Source organism: Sapajus apella, unplaced genomic scaffold (assembly GCF_009761245.1).
Source record: "Sapajus apella isolate SASKATOON/1434 unplaced genomic scaffold, GSC_monkey_1.0 scaffold11, whole genome shotgun sequence".
NCBI lineage: Eukaryota > Metazoa > Chordata > Mammalia > Primates > Cebidae > Sapajus > Sapajus apella.
Window position 1 is genome coordinate 2978393 of NW_022436951.1, and position 22791 is coordinate 3001183.

Here is a 22791-nt window from a genome sequence, read left to right on the forward strand (position 1 = left end):
AACGTGTCTCGCACAGCTATAGAGACACACCCTGGCTGGCGGCAGGGAGAAGACAGTCCAGAATGTGGCAAAATACTTGAACATTTTACAAACATTTGTTCCGTGACTATGAAATAAAGCTGCACATCTACAGCCATCTGATCTTCAACAAAATTGACAATGGGGGAATAACTCCTTATTTAATAAACAGTGCTGGGATAGTTGGTTAGCCATAAGCAGAAAAATGAAACTGGACCCCTACTCAAGATGGAGTAAAGATTTCAATGTAATACTTAAAACTCGAAGAGTCCTAGAGGAAAACCTAGGAAACACATTTCTGGACATCAGCCTTGGGAAACAATTTATGACTAAGTTCTCAAAAACAATCACAACAAAAACAAAAATTAACAAGTCAGACCTAATTAAACTAAGGAGCTTCTACATAGCAGAAGCGAATACACAGAGTAAACAGACAACCTAAAGAATGGAAAAAAAATATTTACAAAATATGCATCCAACAAAGGCCTAATATCCAGAATCCATATGGAACTTGAACAGATTTGCAAGCAAAAAACAAGAAACCCCATTAAAAAATGGGCAAAAGTCATGAACAGACACTTCTCAAAAGAAGACATACAGCCAACAAACATGTGAAAAAAAATGCTCCACATCACTAATTATCAGAGATATGCAAAGCAAAACCAAAATGAGATACCATTTCATATCTATCAGAATGGCCATTATTAAAAAGTCAAAAAATAACAAATGCTGGTGAGGCTACTGAGAAAATGGAATACTTATTACACTGTTGATGGGAATGTCAATTAGTTCAGCAAATGTGGAAAGCATTTTGGAGATTTCTCAAAGAACTTAAAACAGAACTACCATTTGACTCAGCAATCCCATTACTTGGTATATATCCAAAAGAAAACAAATCATTGTACCAAATAGACACATATAATCACATATTCACCACAGCACTATTCACAATAGCAAAGACATAGAATCAACCTAGTACCCAACAACAGTAGATAGGATAAAGAAAATATTATACACACACACACACATACACACACACACACATATATACACATGTATGTATCTATATGTATATATACACCATGGAATACTATGCAATCATAAAAAAGAATAAAATCAAGTCCTTTGCAGCAGGATGGATGGAGCTGGAGGCCATTCTCCTAAGCAAATTAATGCAGGAACAGGAAACCAAATACAACATATTCTCACTTATATGTGGGAGCTAAACATTGGGTACTCAGTTACATAAAGATAGAAACAATAGAAACTGGAGGCTACTAGATGGGGGAAGGAGGGAGGAAAGGGGGGAGGAAAGGAGGAGGGAGGGAGGGAAGGAGGGAGGGAGGAAAGCAAGGGTTGAAAAACTATTGTGTACTATGCTCAGTACCTGCATGACAGGATCATTCATACTCCAAACCTCAGCATCATGAAATAGTATACCCAGGTAACAAGCCTGTACATGTACCCCTTGAATCTAAAAGAAAAGTTGAAAAAAAGATGCTCATTATTACTAATCTTCAGAAAGAGGTAACTTAAAACCACCCTGAGAAACCATGTCACACCAGTCAAAATGGCAATTACTAAAAAGTAAAAAAATAACAGTTGTTAGTGAGACTACTATGAAAATGAAATGCTTATACACTGTTAGTGGGAATGCAAATTAGTTCAACCACTGTGGAAATCAGTTTGGAGATTTATCACATAACTAAAAATAGAATTACCATCCAGCCCAGCAATTCCATCAGTGTGTATCTCCTCAAAGGAAAATAAATCATTTTACGAAAATAATGCCTATATTCATATGTTTATTGCAGCACCATTAACAATAACGAAGACGCAGAATCAACTCAGGTGCGTCTAATCTATCAATGGTAGATTAGATAAAGAAAATGTGGTACATACACACCATGGAATACTATGTGGCCATAACAAAGAATAAAATTATGTCTTTTGCAGCAATATGGATGGAGCTGTAGGCCATTATCCTAAGTGAATTAATGCAGGAACATAAAAACAAATACCACCTGTTCTCATAGTAGGAGCTAAACACTGGGTACATAAAGCACAAAGATGAGAACAATAGACACTGTAGTGTCTAAAAGTGGGGAGATGGGGAGGAGTAAGGATTGAAAAACTACCTATCAGGTACTATGTTCACTATTTGAGTAACAGAATAATTAGTAGTCCAATGAATTGGGCTCAGCATCATACAATATAATCATGTAACATAACTACAAATATACTTTGTGAATCTAAATTAAAACACGGACACACACACACACACACACACACACACACAGGCACACACTAAATAGAGATCAAAAGAGAATCTACTTATGCTGAGTAACTTGGTCCTTCTCCCATTGTAAGAAGTGAAGCACTCACTGGAGCTTAGAGCATTTCTCCCCCTGGGTGTACCACTGCACATGGAGGAGGGTTTAATATCCCCCTTCATCCTTGTATTTATTTTCTGATCATTCTCCCTCCTTGCTCATCATATCCTTAGGAAACAAAATAATAAAAATAATTTCAATTTCATTTATGCCACACTCCATCACCTCCTAAATTTTCAACTTATTTTGTCAAATTTTTCAACCCCTTTATATGAGCCAATTCATTGATACCATCATCATTTCAATATCTTTGATATGTTCCTGCTCTTCATAAATTCAATGGCCAATCATTATGAACAATCCTTGCACATACTTTTAAATTCCTTGGTACTCTTTCCTTTTGCCTTACACAGTTGGCAAAGCCATAGTCCTGGTTAAAACCAGCTCTCTGTTCTCTCTGTACCAGCCCAGGTGCAGCTGAATCTTGTGGAGAAAAATACATAGCCATGCTGAATTTGTTTCATTTCATATTCAAAAGTATAAACCTCATAGCAGATCCTTAACACCCTCAGACAATCCTTTTAGTGTTCCTTTATCCATTGAGTCTCTTATTCTCTTAAATGACTATTTGATATCTTGTCATTTCTCTGGAAACTCCCAAGACCTCATTCCTATTCTCGCTCTCAGCTGATGACCTTAGTTCCTATTTACCTGAGAAAATTGGAGTAATCAGATAAATCACATTTACCCTCTCATTCCCATCTGTACCCAGAACCTCAGACCTCCCATCAGCAAACTACCCATAATGCTATCTAAAGCCACTTCTTACGGTCTCCATTTCTGCCACAATTATCTGAGCCACTATCATCATCTGCATTCCAGCCTAACATACCTTATCTCCCACTTTCACCCTCACATTCCACCCTTGCCTAGTCTCCTTACAAATTGGTGAGACATCCAGTGAATGTGCATGTCAGATCAAGTAACAGTCCTGCTAAAATCTTTTCACTGGATCTCTGTGTTACTTATACTAAAAGTCAACAACATTATAATGTGCTATAAGCTACCGTATGGTATTAACTCCTATTGTTACCCTATTCTCATTTGCTCACTTCTCATTGCAGCTCTATTCACAGTAGCAAAGACATGGTATCAACCTAAATGCCCATCAGTAGTAAATTGAATAAAGAAAATATGGTACATATATGTGATGGAATATTATACAGCCATAAAAAGAACAAAATTATGTTCTTTGTAGAAACATGGATGGAGCTGGAGGCCATTATATTAAGCAAATTAATGTAGGAACAGAAAACCAAATACCATATATTCTCACTTATAAGTGGAAGCTAAACCATGAGAACACATGGACACAAACAGAAGAATAACAGACACTGGGGCCTGCTGGAGGGTGGAGGGTGGGAGGAGGAAGAGGATCAGAAAAAAATACCAATCAGGTACTACACTTATTACTTGGGTGAAAAAATAATCCGCACACCAAACCCTCATGATATGTAGTTTACCTATATAACAAACTTGTACAGGTAACCTTGAAACTAAAATACAAATTAAAAAAAAAAAAAGATAAAATGTATTCAATGAGTAAAAGAATTGACTTACACTTTAACTTAGAAATTTGTGACTTGTAAATTTCATTATAATGGTTGAAGTTTAAGACTTTAGCCTGAAGTTCTAGTCAGATAGAAGTTGAATTTTATAAGGAACTGAATTCATAAGTCTACTACTTGACCCAAGTTTCAACCACGAAATCCTTAGCCATGCACGAGGCTTAAGTGGAGCCTGAACATTCTTCTCTCTGCTGTAAGCAAAGGAACTGGCTTAGCCCTGTGTGTTGGTAGTAGAACAAGGTAAAGAACACACTGATTTTAAATAATGATTATTTATTAGGTCTCAAATTTCCCTGGGATATCTCTTGCGTGCAATTTAAAATTATGGACGCTCATGAGGTCCAATGCCCCTGATTCAGAGGGACCCAAGCATAATTATTACTGAGCAGCTCCATTAGCAGATTCTAAGAGGGGAGAACCCTCGCTTCATCCTGGGCCTTGGTTGGAATTCTGGCTCCGTCCCATGCCTGAGAGAAGGCCAGCACAGAAATCAGGACAGTGATGAAGCTCCCTGTTGATGGTCTCACTCTCTCCACAGGTGTTTTCCCAAGGAAGTGGGAGTCAAGTGTAGGACAGAAAGTTAAAAGGGAGAGACAAGATGAAATAGGAGTGGAGAAAAGTGAAGAAATGACAAACACACATTAACACCACAAATGCAAATTAAAATTTTTCAGAAATAACCAGCACCCCTCTTCCAGCCCCTCCACATATCACGGTCCTGCTGAGGCTGCTATTTCAACCTAATGGAAAACTGGTAACCTTATGAATATACATATCTATTTGCCAAGTATTTGTTTATAAAAGACTCGCTGACCCTTTTGAAGGCGTTCTTTATTCTCTGGCTGATCCTAGGAAGTTTACCAAGATTTGGAATAAAGAGTCAAAAAGAATTTAAAAATAAGTAAGAGGTGACTAAAACAAGGTGAGGTTTTACGGGTATGAAATTGTAGAGTCAAAGTCAAATATTCAAATCTTTTTTCAAGTTTGGGGTATTTGGGAAAAAATCAAATTTATTTAAAAGTATTTTTTTCTGAATCGATGTACCTTTTTTTTTTTTGCTGAGGCAGGTGTTACCTGTATTTGTTTTTGTGTCAAACCAGATTGTTTTCCTTTTTTTAATTGGATATTGAATATTAACCCTCTAGTTACAGATTATGCCACTGACATTATAAAAAGAATTTTATAGCTTCAATTTTTTAAGATTTACTAGCAAACAAAAGCAAAATAAAAACATCTAAAAGCTTGTGAAGTCTAAGTAATTCTAAGATATAATAATATGTGTAACTTCATTGGAAAATTTAGCTAAGGTAAGTTCAAATTATTCTTAAATGTTTATTTTCTTTTATTTTCCCTCAAATTTAGATTTTTAAAAATAGTCTTATGTTAGAGACTTGAAAATTCAAAATTATTTTAGGTTTGTACTCCATAAAGTAGCCCAAAGAGCCATTAGTAATATTAATAGTGAAAATCTAGGATTAAACTAAAATTAAGGGCAAAACAAATATAATATGAAAAAATAAAAATATTATCTGACAAAGTGTTCATAAAGGTAATAGTGCTATTGAAATAATGTTCAGAATAAAATGTAATACAGGAAAAAGCCTTAGATCTTAAAATTCTATCTGCTTTGTAGAACAAAAAAAAAAAATCTGAGACGAAAATGAGGAAAATCAAAACACCTCTTTATTAGCTTTTTTTTTTCTTAATTATTTTGTTTTTTGAAGCCTTTCTTGTCATCTATAAAACAATATTAAGTAGAAAATCTTTGGGATTCTTTCTCCATTTGACATTCTATTTAAAAGTTTAAGGAAGGAACTGAAAAAGAGGAAAGGAAGAAGTTATCTTCCATAAGGGTGTCTCCTTTGGAAGAAAATGCCGCTCAGATAGTTTAAAGAGTTTCATCACAATGCATTTGTTTCAGAACTTCAAGTCCAGATGTTTAGTATATGAAACCCCATTGTGATACTCCTTCTCTTTTTAAGTCAGTATTAATATCTAACATTTTGTTCTCCTGAAAGAGAGAAAAAGGAAACTGACAAAGAAACATCAAAGTGTACATTATTGCCAGGCACTTTCTTGGTCAAACTTTAGTCGGGTTCCTTTGAGCCCACTTCTCTATGAGGCCTCTTCCTTTGCCTGCTGAGCCTAGTTTTTGCAAGTAATCCCACAAAGGGGAAAATGGAGAATTCCCCCATCTTTGATATCCAATCAAACGCCTCTTCCTACACTGTTGATATTTAATAAAGTCCCTTTTCCCTCTCACCCTTCACACCTACCGAGTTCCTCTTAGTGATTTTCTATTTTTCTCTCACTCTGCCCCAGGATATTCTTCACCTTTTCTAGAAAAGCAGAGGCAGCCTGAGTCTGTGTCTTCCCATGCACAGAGGGCATGAAGTAGAGGGGTCTGGAACAGGAATTCTGGATGCAGAAATGTCAAGAATCAAGTTCTACCAGCAGTGCTTATTTGCTGTATGAGTTTGACCAACCTCCGTTTCTTTACCTATGAAATAATAATAGCGTCTGGGACAGACCAAACAAACCATGCTCAATTCCCAAAGCCATGTTAGAACCTGAACTATTGCGTTTAGACTGGTTTCTAAAGCTGCTCTTACATCCTGACCCATTGAGTTTGGTACTGTCTCTAAAGCAGTAGTTGGCTCAGCACAGGTCTGCTCATTTCTAAAGACGTGATTATAGAAGATGGCGATGAGGGATGCTTTAGATATTTTGGGCACTGGACATTCAGAGTCCTGACTATCAGTTTTCAGTCAAAAAGGGTTCACTGAAAGTCTGCTATGTACTCAGCAGTACGCTAAGCTGAGTATGCTAAGGATATACACATATATCCTATTAGTTCTGTCCCTCTAAGAGTACCCTAATTAGTACAGTAAGAAATGGGAGAGATGTAAAATTCAAATATGGCTTCCAAATTGGGAGACTAGAAAAACAGTGCTTAGCGTAAATGTTGCCAGTGTTTTCATATGATATGAGGACCAAGCTGAAGACCTGTCTTTGACACCAATCAGGCATATGATCCCTCAAGTAATGTAATCTATTTGATTAATTAAATCAATTTTTTCATCTTTGAAGTAAGTGGTTTAGTTGCTCTCTGAAGACTTGAAAAATCTTTTTATAAATTCCATTTTAGCTGTGTCAAGTTAGTGCATACACTGAACATTATAATACTGAGAAAGCATTAGAAAACACAGTGTTTCCAGCCTGTCAACATTTTTATTTTTTCTAATCTTTTGTTGTACACCATGGAACAACTTAAGACAGCATGAGTCACTGCTATACATGTTATATAACTGTTTAACATTCTGTCTAACCAAGGAAGAAAATTAATTTTAATTTGAATATATGAACTGCTGTTTTCAAACTCATCTGGCTGTTTTCTTGGTCAATTTAGGAAAACTTTACAATACTGCTTTTTTTTTTTCCTACGAAAGATTGTAAAATCTATGCAATGAGAATAAAAACAACATCAGCAAAAACAACAGCAACTAACATCTCAGGTAAATTGGAAACAGTGTAAATGTATCACATTTTAATATTTAGAATCCACTTCTGAGAGATCAGTATTAATTTTACTGTTACAACTGATAAATTTGAGATTTAGAAAAATTATAGTTTTCCTAGTCATAAAATACTTAGTAGTGAAGCTGAGACTATATGTTGAGCCTTTCTGATCCCCAAATCTGTTTTCTTAACTCTTATATTGTGAGGAAATTACAACAGAGTATGAGTTCTTCCAAAAGACTATTAGGATTTCTTCATGGATTGAATGAAACTCAAGACATAGGAACATGACAAGGCTGTTAAAAATTGAATTCACATCCATTTACCTGCCACCTTGCTGTGTTGGTGAAAAATAATGCTTTGGAACTGCATTTCAGAGTGAAAAGTAAGAAAGTGAATCATAACTCCCAACTCTCTACTCCTTCCTTTTCAGCAAAACAGAACAGGCAAAAAGAAATTTGCTCTTTACTCGTCTCTACCACAGAGCAATTCAGTACTTCTTGCATCTTCTTCTCCAGGAGTCAGAATATGAGGCATAGAGATATGATTCATTATCACATATTTAAAATCTCAAAACACCACTATGACAATCATATGGTCAGAGTTTACAGAAAAGATTAGTGAAAAGAAACTTCTCTAGGTAAAATGCAGTTGGAACTTAGTAATCAGAAAATATTTTTATTCACACATGATAAAAGATTTAAAGCGTTGCCTTAGCTTTGGTATCATTTTTGAGCCAGTGCTATGAAGCAGGAGGAAAAATCAATAACTTCCTCCTTAATAACTTCTGTGTTATAATAGATTCTTCACACTTGTGTATTGAGTGTCTTTTCTTTAACTTGTAGAGTGTTGATGAAGTAGCATTATCTGTAAAGGGTATGTTAAAGCTCTCACATTCAAGTGAAGGAAAAAATATAAACAGAAGCTGAGACAGAATATTTGTTCAAAATTAAATGGAAAAACATCATGTCACTAAAGAAAGAAAGGTCAGGACTGAAAACTTCTTCCTCCTGTCAGCCATAACTTACAATATTCTTTCTCTTTATTTTACATCTTCTAAAATACTTGCACATTGTAGTCATGTTTAAAATATGTTTCTTAAACATATATAATAAGCAGATGATAGAAATTTCACCACAGGGTTTTTCAGTGGCTTGTGGCTGAGAATGCAAAACTTAAGAATTTGTCAGTTCATTCATTTGTTGAATAATTTGCTAAGAGTGTGGTATTGTACCTAATTTGGTGCTAGAGCAGGGTATATGAAAGTGGTGCACAAACCCAGATTGTAAAGTTCACAGTCTAACAGCTGAGAAGCACATGAAACAAGAAAGCATGCAGAATATTAATAGTAAACTATAGTAAGTGCTTAAAGGACAGAAAACAAGGGATGATCCAAGAGACTAACAGTGTAGAGGGAGGAGTGGGGCAGGTATAGGAAGCTGTCAGGGAAGACCTCCTTGAAGAAGGGATATATGAAGTCAGTTAGTTCGGCAAGAGAGGGAGCTATAGTGCTCCAGGCAGGGGGAGTAAACTGAGCAAAAAGTACTGAGGAGGGAAAGAGCTGGAAGAATATATGAAGATAGTGAAAGTAAGCATAAAGATATATAAATAAGAACATGGATTAAATATGTGACAGTATATCCATGTGATTAAATTCTATTCTCATTATTGTTTGATGGGAAAAAGTCTAAGAAACTGTGAAAAAATTCAAGATGTATGTCTACGTGAAGAAAGTAAGTTTGTAATACATGATCCATGTTTTGTAAACAGTTTTTGAAATGTGATTATTCATCAAAATGTTAACAATTACAGTTGGCTTATTTTCACCCTTTTCTCTAATTTCTAAATTTTCTACACTATTGAATATATGTCTACTTCTTTAAATTAAAAAAACACAAAAATGTAACTTTAAAAGAACTTCACTATAGTTCCTTAAAATTAACTTAGACACAATGATGAACAATATTTATACATCATGGTAGATATATTATTAAAATGTAGAAGTAGATTATGGCATAAATCTTTTACAATGTAACCAGAATATTAATTGGGAACTTTCTTAGTTTTTTAGCTATATTCAACTCCTAATTTAATGTAGCATAGGGAAGCAAACAGTCTCCATGAGGTTTTAGAAAATAGCCAAGGGGAGCTGATGCCAGAAAAAGATGCCAAAAAGATTGTTGGCTGACATTTAAAACCTCAAAGCAAAGACACAAAAATCAAAGTCAGAATAATCACGATTTGCGTAGGATAAGCTTTTATGTGTCTGGATAAAACTGTTTATATTTGTTTTGTTAAGTTTTGGGGTTGTATTTTTTTCTTCTGTTTTGTTTTTGGTTTTGGTTTCTTTAGTTAAGGCAATGGAAGTTCCATGACCCACTGACCTTATGCCATTAAGTTAACCTTTGACTAAAAAATGATGGATTATTTACCTGTGGTTAACATAATCCCTCTAAGTATCAGGCTGTCTGAAATTTCTATCAGAAACCTCAAAAGTCTCTCATGATGATTCTTAGTACAAGCGGTGAAAATGTAACTTACAGGAGTTCTATTATGCCACTTTCCAAACAGTTAAACCACAAGAATCCAGAGAACATTATATAATCTATTGACAGCCCACCAAATAATTTTCAAGTGACATGCAACACATATTTATATTTAGTCTTTGTTGTTTGTTGTCTTACTAGGTAATTTTGATTGATATCAAAACAAATTAACAACTTTTCTAAAGAAATCCTGAAATGATTGCCAATGCATTTAATAATATAATGAAATTCTTAAAGATTAATCTAATTTGGAACAATTATATAAACTGAGATGAGAAGTAAAATGCATAGGTGAGAACTCATGTATTTTCATTGCAAATTATCAACTGCATATAACCAGAATTGGGGAGTATTGGCTTAACAGTTGGGCATAAAATCCAAGAATAAGTGACTAAAATCTCCTTGTTTGCCAACAACAAAATTCAGTTGCCAAAAAAGAGCTTGTGCCATTTTAATATGATACTGGATTATTTGTGTCTAAATCAATTAGTCTGTACTCATCAGATCATGATTAAGAGTATTGTTTTTCATTTTTCTATTACATTTTAAGAGTTCACACTACAAATAGCTACCATAATAAAAGATTTGTTTTCCACATTTAACATCATCAGGTTTTGCATCACTGCTAGAAGAAACAAATGAATTTACAATAAGTGTCCTCAACTATTGAAGAGCTACCATTTTTTCAAGCGAATTAAGTTTATCCATTGAAGCATCAGAAGGCAAAACAAGCACTAAAGAGGGTAATTATTCAAGTCTCTTTTTTTATACACTTTTGCCTTTTTGAAGGGTAAGACTATGTCTTATTCTCCTATTTCCAGTTCTTGGTCAAGTATCTGTAATATTTAGTCAGCATTTGTAAGCATTTGTAAATATTGGTGGAATAAATAAATGGATGAAGAAAAAGTTTCCAAAAATAAAGCATTATTTTTAACACTAAAACTGTTTTACAATATAAAAATAGGGAGAACGTAGTCACTAGAATGACTTAGGCAAAATCTACTTTGCCATTTTTGGAAGCATCAGAGAATAAAATTGCTTTTGGAGTCACCTTGTATTTTGCATCTGTCCAGTCCCCTCTAACAACAAGCACATTTTCCCCTTAACATTTAAACTTGCTCGCACCTTTTCTACCTGAAAAAATCCACTTTCTGCTTCCACCCTATATCTTATCTCCCCTTTACAGCCAGTTGTCTACATGACTTACAGATTTATTTTTTTAGATCCAAGGACAGGTTATTAAGTTCCAAACTCATATACGTAACCGCTTATTAAACATCCACATTTGAATGACCCTTAGGAATATAAATCTAGTATGTCCAAACAAATCCCTTATTCTTATTCTATTCCAGTCCTAATTTTTCTTTCAGTGGATAATCCAACCAATATGCTTTTCTGAGCTAGGGCTAATTATCATTCTTTACTTATCTACCAATACACCACTGCCTGAGTCTATCAGTTCTGTCAGCTGAATGTCATTAACATAACAAACATGTTTTCATAACAAATGTTTTTATATTTATTATGCCTTTTAAACATGCCTTCCAACAATTCCGAAGTTTAGGCAACCATAATCTTTTACCTAAATGTTTGCTACAGTTTTCCATATATTTCCCTATTTTGAGGCAGAAAAATTATTTTCCACATGGCAGCCAAAGTGATTTTTCTGTAATACAAGAATAATCACATCACTCCCTTCCATCGAACTCTTCAGTGGCCACCAATTCCTTCCAGGTTCTCATACAAAGTTCATCATGATTTGGAAACTATTTATATTCCTAGAATCATTTTTTATTAAGGTTCACCTCTTACTCCTTATAAAAGCCCCAACTATTCTTCTCTATAAGTCTTGGAAAACACCATGCTCATTGTCCTGTCTAGACCTTTATATAAGAAATCTCTCTCTGCTTGAACTACTTTTCCTCTTCTCCTTCATATTGCTAACTCCTTAATTCAGAGGCCACTTATTCCAGAAAGTTCTCCTTGTCCTGCCTCCTTAGTTACCTTTAGTTGTCACTTTAGGATATTCATTATAATAATTTGTCATTGATAAGATAGTGACTTTTTTAGTCTCCCTTAGATTATAAGCACTGTCTTAATTATGATTATTGTCTTCCTACTGCTCCGCTGACAAGCCCAGCAACTGAAATACATAGCAGATGTGTGGGGAAAAAAAAGAAAAGGGCAAAAAGTGACTATAAAGAAGAAATTCTTATTAAATGGAGATAAATAAAATTAAGATTTACACTCACAAAATAAATTATAATAATTCAGGAGTAAGAGAAGAGCTTGGCAGGAGGACATTGAAGATTACTCAAAAGCGCTGAATTATCAAAAATAAATATCAGCACTTGAGAAATGATCAGAACAATAAGAAAAGGCCACTATAACCTGAGTAACACCTACTACGAAGGAGAAAGGTTTGCTGTTTCTATGCTATTTAGGGTCGTTCAGTACATCACATATTGAAAGAAAAGTCTGAAAAGCTAACGTCATTGGGAGACCACACAGGTTGGCAAAAAGTCTTAAAACCTTTCTTAACAGCAGTGGTTGAAAGAGAGCCATCAAGTTTAGTGAAGACAAATTAATGAAGGCGGTATGGCTGACCCCAAATATTTGACAGGCTTTTATAAGTAAAAGGGATATTGGCCTCATATAGCTTTGAGGTATGAATGGTTGTAAATGGAAATTGGACATTTTATATGATAAAAAGAAATTTCGTATGACCTAGAGTTTTGCAAAGAGCTTCCACATCGTTAGATGTACAGGTATAGAAGAGAGTAATATTAAAGGTTCTATGGGTATAGAATGGGCTCCTGATAATGATCACTGTTCAATTATGAAGGTTTGCCTGTATGAAAGAGGTAAGCAAAGGAGGCAGCTAGCATCATGGACTATGTTCCGTAAAGGCAATGTCAAGAATATAACATTAAAATGTCCCAGTCAGATAGGGTTAGGACCAAAACCAGAGGATCACAGGACATGACAGCAATGTGCTGCTCAAAAAGGTGAGAACCCCATGCAGGTCAACCTAGATCCAGTAGACAGACTCATGCTGCTGTGGGACCATGAGTAAATGCTGGGACCCTGATTTGCACACTGAGTCTTCAATTCCAAAGTGTCTGCTAGCTGTCATTTGACACTTCCGAACATTTACTGTCTTCCAAATATTAGACAGCGTAAATGATAAGCCTGAAAAAATACCAGAAGAAAATAACCTCCCTACCACATCTAGGTCTCGTAGTTACAAGGAGGGGGGCTAAACAAGACTCCCATGGTTTAAGTCAGTATAACTTATCTGCAGTTCTTTAAATGCTGTAGATGGAGGGATGCTGGCAAGAGGGGGCCTCTGAATTTGAGGAGGCTCCTGGATGTGTGGGATGCCAGGATTGTGCTAACTTGTCCTCAGCCAAATCTGTTCTGGAGTCTTTGGTTTTAGACACTCCCCAGACCTCATGGAAGTCAGAGGAGTAGTCAAAATCATCATTTGCCCTTCCACGGGGATTTCCATGGGAAAAGCACTGTTCCATTAACCCCTTACAAACCTGATAATTACTCTATGGAAATAGTTTTGATACCAAATATTCCTGGAAAATATAATCCTTCGAGAATTTCTTTCAGTGCTTTTATGCCATGGTATAAATAAATTTACTGACCTTATACCTGAGAGTAAATTTTGGTACATAAAGAGAAAAGGAATGCCACTAAGTGGGAAGGCACATGAAAGAAAAGCGTGCAGATGACAGTTTCCCCTGGAAAAGGTGGTCTGGCACAGAGTGACTGGTACATGCCCTCTGCTTGGGACTTTCTTGGGTAGATTTTGACTTTATTTTTTAAAATTTATCCAGATTGTGTATAGATTATGAATCCTTTGATCTGTTCTAAATGCAAGGGCACACAGTGCTCTATTTTAGGTTCCAAGTTTGTGCTCTGTTGGAAACCACATTTAAGAGTTTGGAAATCTCAATGCTAAACCAAGCAGAAAGATTTCCCATTTTTATGAAACACCCACAAAAGTCAACATTCTTTTTTTTTGCATCCGTTCATCAAGTAACAAAATAATAAAAGCTACATCAGAGGGACTTGAAATAACTCAAGATATTTTACTCTGGCACCTAACACAATTTCAACATAATTTGTTATAGTCTATTTAATATAAAATCAACAAGATAAATATTTTTGAACATATATCTTATTCTCATAAAGAAAACGTAGAATATAATGTATAAGAAATTGACCCTACTGTGAAGAGCTAGGAATTTGGTAGATCAGAGAAGAAAACACACTGAAAAACATTATTATACTCAGGGCAGTATATATTAAGAAAAACACTTTTATTTATTTTTCTTCAGGATTTGACAATTTGTCTTTAAAATACATCTGGGGTCTATCCTCTTCTTTCTTATTGGAAGCCACCAATCATTACTTGCTTGAACCATAACCTTTTAACTGATCCCTTATTTCCATCTCTGCCCTCTCCAAGCCAACCTTCACAGGGCAGCACACCAATCCTTTTACAACAAATCTAGGTATACCATGTCTCTGCATAAGCTTCTTCATGGGATTTTCCTTACACTTATAAAAAAGCCACACCCTCACCCAGCAGGAGGTAACCCTGCTGACCCCTCCAACCTCCTATCAAGCACTCTCCCTCCCCTTTATATGCTCACTCAATGCAGGGACATTTCCCATGGTCTGTCTTCTTCCTTTAATAAAATACTCTACTCCCATAGCCCCCTCCTTTGAAAATTGGTTCTTTTTATCATTTAGGACTCAGTTCAAATGTCACCTTCCCAGAAAACACTTGATATACAGTCCACCTCTGTTATTTTCTGCCTCAGCTCTCAGTTCCCTTTTTAGGACCTCATTCAGCTTCAGTTTTTGAATTTGTCTGTCAAATTGCATGCTTTGTCATGTGATTTGGCTGTGTGCCCACTCAAATCTCATCTTGAATTTTAGCTCCTGTAATTACCACATGTCATGGGAGAAGCCCTGTGGGAGGTAATTGAATAATAAGGGCGGGTCTTTCCTGCGCTGTTCTCATGATAGTGAATAAATCTCACAAGATCTGATGGTTTTATAAAAGGGAATTCCCCTGCACATGCTCTTTTGCCTGCCACCGTGTAAGATGTGACTTTGCTCCTCATTCACCTTCTGCCATGATTGTGAAGCCTCCCCAGTCATGTGACACTGTGAGTCAATCAAATCTCTTTCCTTTATAAATTACCCAGTCATGGGTATGTCTTTATTAGCAGCATGAGACCTGCCTAATACACTTTAATCAGTTTTATCCTTATGGCCCCCAGCCCAAGCACCTGCTCTGGAGTAAGTGCTTAATTTTTTTTGTTGTTGAAAGAGTGACTGAATAAATGAATACTCAGTTTGTCAAAGGTTGACTGATGCTTCCAACTTAAACAATGCTTCATATAAAGTATACAGTGGTAATGAAGTAGAGATGAGAAGAATTGCCATCAATGAAAGAAAAGTGAAGCAAACTGAGGTGTGCTATTAAATATTCTGCCTGCTTAGTCTGTGGAGCAGCGGTTGGGAAACGCTGGCAATCTATTTTGCTACTAATAAAGTGGAAGAAACATAGAGGTTTATGCAAGTTGACAAATTCAGGGATGGCTTAATGCAGGAGAAAGGGCTTGAGGTGGAGCCTTGAATGAAAGGTGGCTATCAGGTTAGAATGGAGGGTTAAGAAGAAATGGTGAGCAAACGAGGCAAAGCTAAAGATGAAGTGGAGCTGGGATTATATAGTTTGATGAGGCTAAGAAATAATAACTTGCTACTTTTTCAACGTCAAAATTCTATGAACTCAGATTTCTAAACTCACTCTTCAGCCACTTAAATACTCTGGTTTATTTTAAAGCAGTTTTTACTTTTCTTTAAATTTTTCATAAAGCCTTCCTTAGACAAAACCATGAAAAATGAAGAAACCAGAATATTTTACTCTGTGACCTTTCCTGTAATTTAGATTTCATTATCGATCATGTAACACTTTTGCCCTTATTTATTTTATTGAATAGTTGGTGACATTTCAGAACATGCTTTATCTAAGAATAAAGTATGGCCAAGGAGGCTCATTTATCACCTAGGGATCTCTCTTGTAATAAAGCTGAGTGGAAGGGAAAAGATATTCTGGCTTTGCTATTCAGTTATTCCTCCCTTGGGAAAGTGCTTTATCCAGTGTAGGCACAGAGGCCTACACTGTGCACCTCGAGAAGAGACTGCCCTGCAGGCTCAGGTATCCGGACTGGCCGTGTCTAGTGTATGCAATATCTCTTATGTACTACTTCAGCTTTGTTCCACTTCTTACTCCAGCTGCTGCTGCAAAAACCAGTTCATGAAACCATCGCTGTTTCATGCAGGTGCATCTTGGCAGCACCTCACTCAGATTTATCCTGGCTCTCTGCTTTTGCTGTGGGGCATCTTTGATGTTGCAGGATATTCTCAGCACTCAGGCAAGCACAACTGGGAAGCTTGCAGAGTTAATGCAAATTAACCCATCCTTGACCAATGGGGCCAGGAGCTAATGGATCAATTCTTTCTACCTTGTACCCTGGATGGACAGGTCTGAGGCACATTTCATATGTGTCCTCAGACAATGATATTGGATTAATCTCCAGCCACCTGTAGTAGGTAATTAAAACATTATTGTATTGGCTTTTTCCTTCTATGATCCACTCTCCATTCTCTCTTTTTTCCAAATGAACTACTTGTAAGCAAGCCTTTGTCTCAGACTCTCTTTTTGGGAACCCAAGTCTAAAGTATCTTTTAAAATAAAGCAGGGATCATCAGAGAAATAGAAATCAAAACCACAATGAGATACCATCTCACACCAATCAGAATGGCTATTATTAAAAAGTCAAAAAACAACAGTTGCTGGTGAGGTTGTGGAGAAAAAGGAACACTGTTTTACACTGTTGATGAGAGTGTAAATTAGCTCAACCATTGTGGAAGACAGTGTAGCTATTCCTCAAAGACCTAGAGGTAGAAATACCATGTGACTCAGCAATCCCATTACTGGGTATATACCCAAAGGAGTATAAATCATTCTATTATAAAGATACATGCACACGTATGTCATTGTAGCACTATTCACAAGAGCAAAGACATAGGATCAACCCAAATATCCATCAATGATAGACTGGATAAAGAAAATATACCTATACACCATGGAAGACTATGCCACCATAAAAAGGAATGAGATCATGTCCTTTGCAGGAACATGGATGAAGCTGGAGGTCATTATCCTCAGCTAAGTAATGCAGGAACAGAAAATGAAATACCTCATGTTCTCACTTATAAGTGACAGCTGAATGATGAGAATACATGGACACAGGAAGTGGGGAACACATACTAGGGCCAATAGGAAGGTCAGGACATGGAGGGAAAGCATAGGAAGAAGAGCTAACAGATACCTAGGTGATGGGATGATCCACCACAGCACACGTTTACCTATGAAACAAAACTGCACATGCTGTGCATGTACCCATGAACTTAAAATTTAAAAAAAATACAATAATAAATAATGCAGGAGTTACTAAAATGACAGGATACTAAAATTACTCAAATAGGCAAGTAACACAAAATAACACTAATGCAAGTAGATTCACCATTCAACACATCACCATATCACCATCATAAACAGTAACCTTTGTTACCAAAAAAAAAAAAAAAAAAAGCTATTTCTCAATTTGGGTGGCTTTTAGGATGAAAAACTAGGGCTAAGTGAGCCAGACAAGGGCACAGCCAGCCAGCAGATAGAACTGGCAATTTTGAGCTCCCTAACAAGCAGTGGCTAGCTTTAGGACAATGGAGCAGAACAAAAAGAGATGCACTGAGAGGATGCATGAACGAATGCCAAAACCAACATTTACATGTGATTCAATTTTGCCTGGGGTCTGCACACACTCTGGAAACATAAAGGTTCACACCTTTCTTTCTCTTTGTCCAGATTTCAACTGGTCAAATGCATGTGGCAGTTTTTTCCAATTTAAACACATATTAATAATTTCACAAGTGGCTAAAACCAATTTCTACAGAGTGACCAGTAGCAAGCCTGTCATTTTGATATAAGCAATGAGCCATGAATTCACTGGGGTCATTGCAGTAAAACACTGTTACTGATCGAAAAGGATGAACTGGGGCTATAGACTGGAGTACTTTTAGCTCTCTGTCATATCCTGCCCAGCCTGCACAAAATCATAGATGATCTTATATATACAGAAACCTAAAGACTCTACCAAAATCTCTGAGAACTGAAAAACAATTAAGTAAAGTTGCAGAGTACAAAATCAACATAAAAAATCAGTAGAGCTTCTAATCACAAACAGCAAACCCTCTGAAAAAGAAATCAAAAAGGCAATCCAATTTATGGTAACTACAAAAAAAAAAACAGAAAAAAAACAGCAACAACAAAAAAAAACCAGGAATAAATTTAGCCAAGGAAGCAAATGAAAGATCCCTTGGAAAACTACAAGGAAGTTTTAGATCCCAAGGAAAACAACATAACACTGATGAAAGAAATTAAAGAGAATACAAGTAAACAGACAACCTAGGCTCATAAATCAAAAGAATTAATATTGTTAATATGACAATACTACTCCATGAAATCTATAGATTTAATGCAATCCTTATCAAAATATCAGTTTCATTCTTCACATAAACAGAAAAAAAATCTTAAAATTTGTATGGAACCACAAAATAACCCTGAAATCACACACACACACACACACACACACACACACACCCCCCAAAAACAAAAACGAAAACAAAAAACAACAACTGAACAGCCAAAGTAACCATGGGCAAAAAGAACAAAACTAGAGGCAACATAGTATCAGACTTCAAAATATTCTGCAAAGCTGTAGTAACCAATAGAGCATGGTACTGCATTAAAAACAGGCATATAGACAAATTAAACAAGCATAGAGAACCCAGAAGTTAATCCACATATATACAGCCAGGTAATTTTTGAAAATGCCAAGAACACTCCCTGGAAAAGGAAGATCTCTTCAGCAAATGGTGCTGGGAAAACTGGATGTCCATATTTGGAAGAATAAAACTTGATCTCCACCTCTTACCCTATGTAAAACTCAACTCAAAATGGGTCAAATACCTAAATGTAAGACCTGAAACTACTAAGCTACTAGTAGAAAACAGGGGAATTGCTTTAGGACATTGGTTTGAGAAAAAATAAATAAATGAGATTATATCAAATACAGACATATATAATGGAATACTATTCAGCCATAAAAAGAATGAAATTTTTTTCGTTGGCAGCAATATGGATGGAACTAGAAAACATTATATTAAGTGACATGAGCCAAGAACAGAAAGTTAAACACTACATGTTCTGTCACATATGAAAACTAAAAAACGTTGATCTCATAGAAGTAAAAAATAGAACAGAGGATAATAGAGGCTGGGTAGGGGAGGGTGAAGTCGCCATAGGGAGATATTTGTTAAAGGATACAAAATCACAACCGTATAGGATGAATAAGTTGTAGTATTCTATAGCACTGTAGGACGACTACAGTTAACAATAATATTTCAGATGTCTAGAAGGAGGATATTGAATGTTTCCAATATAAAGAAATAAATATATATGAATTACCATGATCTGATAACTACATATTATACATACAGAAACGTCACTAGGTAGTCCATGATTATGCACAATTATTACATGTCAATTCTTTTTTTTTTTTAATTAAAACAAACAAACAAGAGTGTGCCCAGGCACTGTGTAGCTAAGGAAATGTGACTCTAGGAAAGTGTGTGGTTATGCTAAGGACTGGAAACAAGGTGTTCTGATTCACAAATCAGACTGTTAAGTTTTCTCTAGGGTGTCTGCCTTTTCAAAGGGAAAAAATGAGTAAGGCAGGTGCCACGGGCAGGTGTAGGTCACATAACGTATCCTATCTTTGAAAATTTCTGTTTTTCTTCTCTTATGAAAGACTCTGCTTTTTGTGGCCTTCAAACATCTGTTCTTCCTGCTATGTCCTGTGACTGCTTGCTGGAGATAAGGTTTTTGTTTTGTTTCATTTTGTTTTATACACATATGAAGATAATCATGTAAAGTGTTGATGCCATTCATTTCTGCTATCTTTAGCAAACACTTTACTTCAAAGCTACGATGTTTCCAAAAACACATCCAAATGCTGGCACTTAGTGTATTCTTCTACCTAAATCACCTACAGATCACAGATTCTGTGAAGATTTAATGTTTAAAAACAACCCACTCAATTCTAGGAGGTTTGCTTTTTCCTCTCAAGTTAATGTAATTGCTTTTTTAACATTAATCTTTTTTCTTTCTTGTTATTACTATTATTTAAAAAACATCTTGACATTCTGAGCACCTTGAGTGCCTTCCACAACTTACTCCCCAAGTAAATCTGATATTTTAAAATGTTTTCATTAAATATTTATTAGCAAATTAAACGTATTCCCATTCTATAGGAAACAATGGTAGAACCAAATTTTTCCATTAATATTATGTAGCTTTTTAACCTAAGGGGCCCCAGTAATTCAAAGCTTATATAAATATTAACTTCAATCCCTTGCATGTAGGGTTTCCTGTTGTTAGTTTAACCCACAGAGTCTAATAACTTGACTCCCCTGAGGGAAATCCTCAGGAGACACTGTTTAGTTTTAAGATCAGTTCAGAGCTCTTGAAAAACTTCTTAGACTCTCTCTTTTCTTAGCTCACCAATCCAGCCTTCGTCGTTGTTGTCCCTGGTGTTTTGTTTTTAATTACACAAATATTTATGTGAAAAGGATCAGAATATAGATCAGATTTGAGCATATGACTATCATGATTTTTATTGAATTTTCTGAGTCTATTTTGACTAATTCAAGTAAAACACCAACTTTCAGAGTCAGCAAATCTTTTATCAAATAGAAATGTTAGACGATTCTAAAATGAGTTGACCAAGGAGTGAGTTTGGATTATATTCTAAGTAGAAAAACCTCAGATCATTGAACATCCTAAATCTAAGAAGGATAATCAAACAAATAAACATTTATTATTCAATAGAAGCTCGCTCATAAATGTCGGAAACATGCTAAAATAAAAATAAAGGCATGTAAAGTGTACTGTTGTCATCTTATTTCCTGATGCATAACTGATTCAGTAAGCATTCCCAAGTCCTGTCTCCCTGCCTCTCTTTACAGATTAGCCAAATACATGTTTCTACAGTTCCCTTGCATTCTGAATAAAAAAGGACATCATGCTTCATATCACCACTCTGTCCCTCAGCCAGCCAACAATAAAAGGAAAACTACCTCCAGTCTTTTCATAATTAAAGAAAAAACTTATATTTGTTTAATGCACTGTTAGTTGAGTCTTCTGTTGCTGTATGTGTGCTTAAACACATCCAAAATGGTACAACTTCATAATTAAAACCTATGCTTCCAGGACCAGAAGTTATATTAATAGTAGTCTTAACCCCTAAAGATCATTGCCCTACACACTCTAATGTGTAAACAGAAGCTACAGACAGCTATAACTCCACATAATAATGGAATAGAAACATTCTCTAAACAAAATTGTCTGTAATATGTGAATATCACTTTATTCAAATGACATTGATTAGTTTGTTACTAATTATAATGAAGAGGCAGTGCCAAGATTTTATTCATAGTAATTAAGTCCTTTTGTTTATTTGGTTTTGGTGCAATACAATTCTAAGATTAAGTACTGGCTCTTTTTGATTGTGGGGAATGCTAAGAAAAATTATTATTCTTAATTATGTATGCATCTAGAGAAAAAACAAGCAGAATTACAAGTTGAAATTAGAAAATTTTAACTGAGAAGCCTGAGAATTTCAGTTCTTCTTTTATTCTAGTATCATATCAATTTCTTTCCTTTATCTCGTTATCACTGATTTGGATAAAAGTGAAGTATAAGCTAGCTTGATCTTTTTAGCTTGGATTTCTGCAGGCAAATAACTTTTATACAGAGGCAAATAGTTATTACTGATCACTATTGCTTCAGAAGAAAAGGGAAATATGAGAAAAATTTGAAAAATCAACTGTTATTTTTTAAACAAGCCTACAATTCTTCTAGAACTACCATAATTTGTATAATTAAAAGCGACATATTTGACTCTGCTCCTAGAAAGTTCCCTTTGATCTAGCCAGGGGAAGATTTATTACTATATCTAAGAAATGTGTGACAATGACATACAGCAATAAGACACATTATCCAAAGGTTAGGTGGGAAAATACTGAATGCTTTGTTTCTGCATTCTTCCTTTTAATCAATATCAACCTAGGGATGAATGATATTGAAAAGAAAGGACACCTGCACAGGGGCCATCTGTATCAAGGATCCACTCCCTGAGCTCAGGGGATCCCTGGCATAAGACTTACTACATTCAATACTACATAGCCATCTATTCTTTCAGGAACATTCTACATCAAACCAGGAATCCGTATCAGGGATCCATTCCCTGAGCTCAGGGGATCCCTGGATAAGACTTAACTATATTCAATACTGCATAGTAATCTATTCTTCCAAGAGCATTCTATATCAAATCAGGAATCCAAATAAAGAATTTGAATTGAGGCTATAGAATAAAACTGTTTCTATAACTTATGTATCACTAAGATTAATGAGTATTTGAGAACAAATTAAGTCGCTGCAATCTTATGAATAAGGTAAGATGTAAAGAAAAACTCAAGGTAAAGTTTTCTATCTCCACCCGAGAATTACCTCATCTCCTCTTAATTTGATTT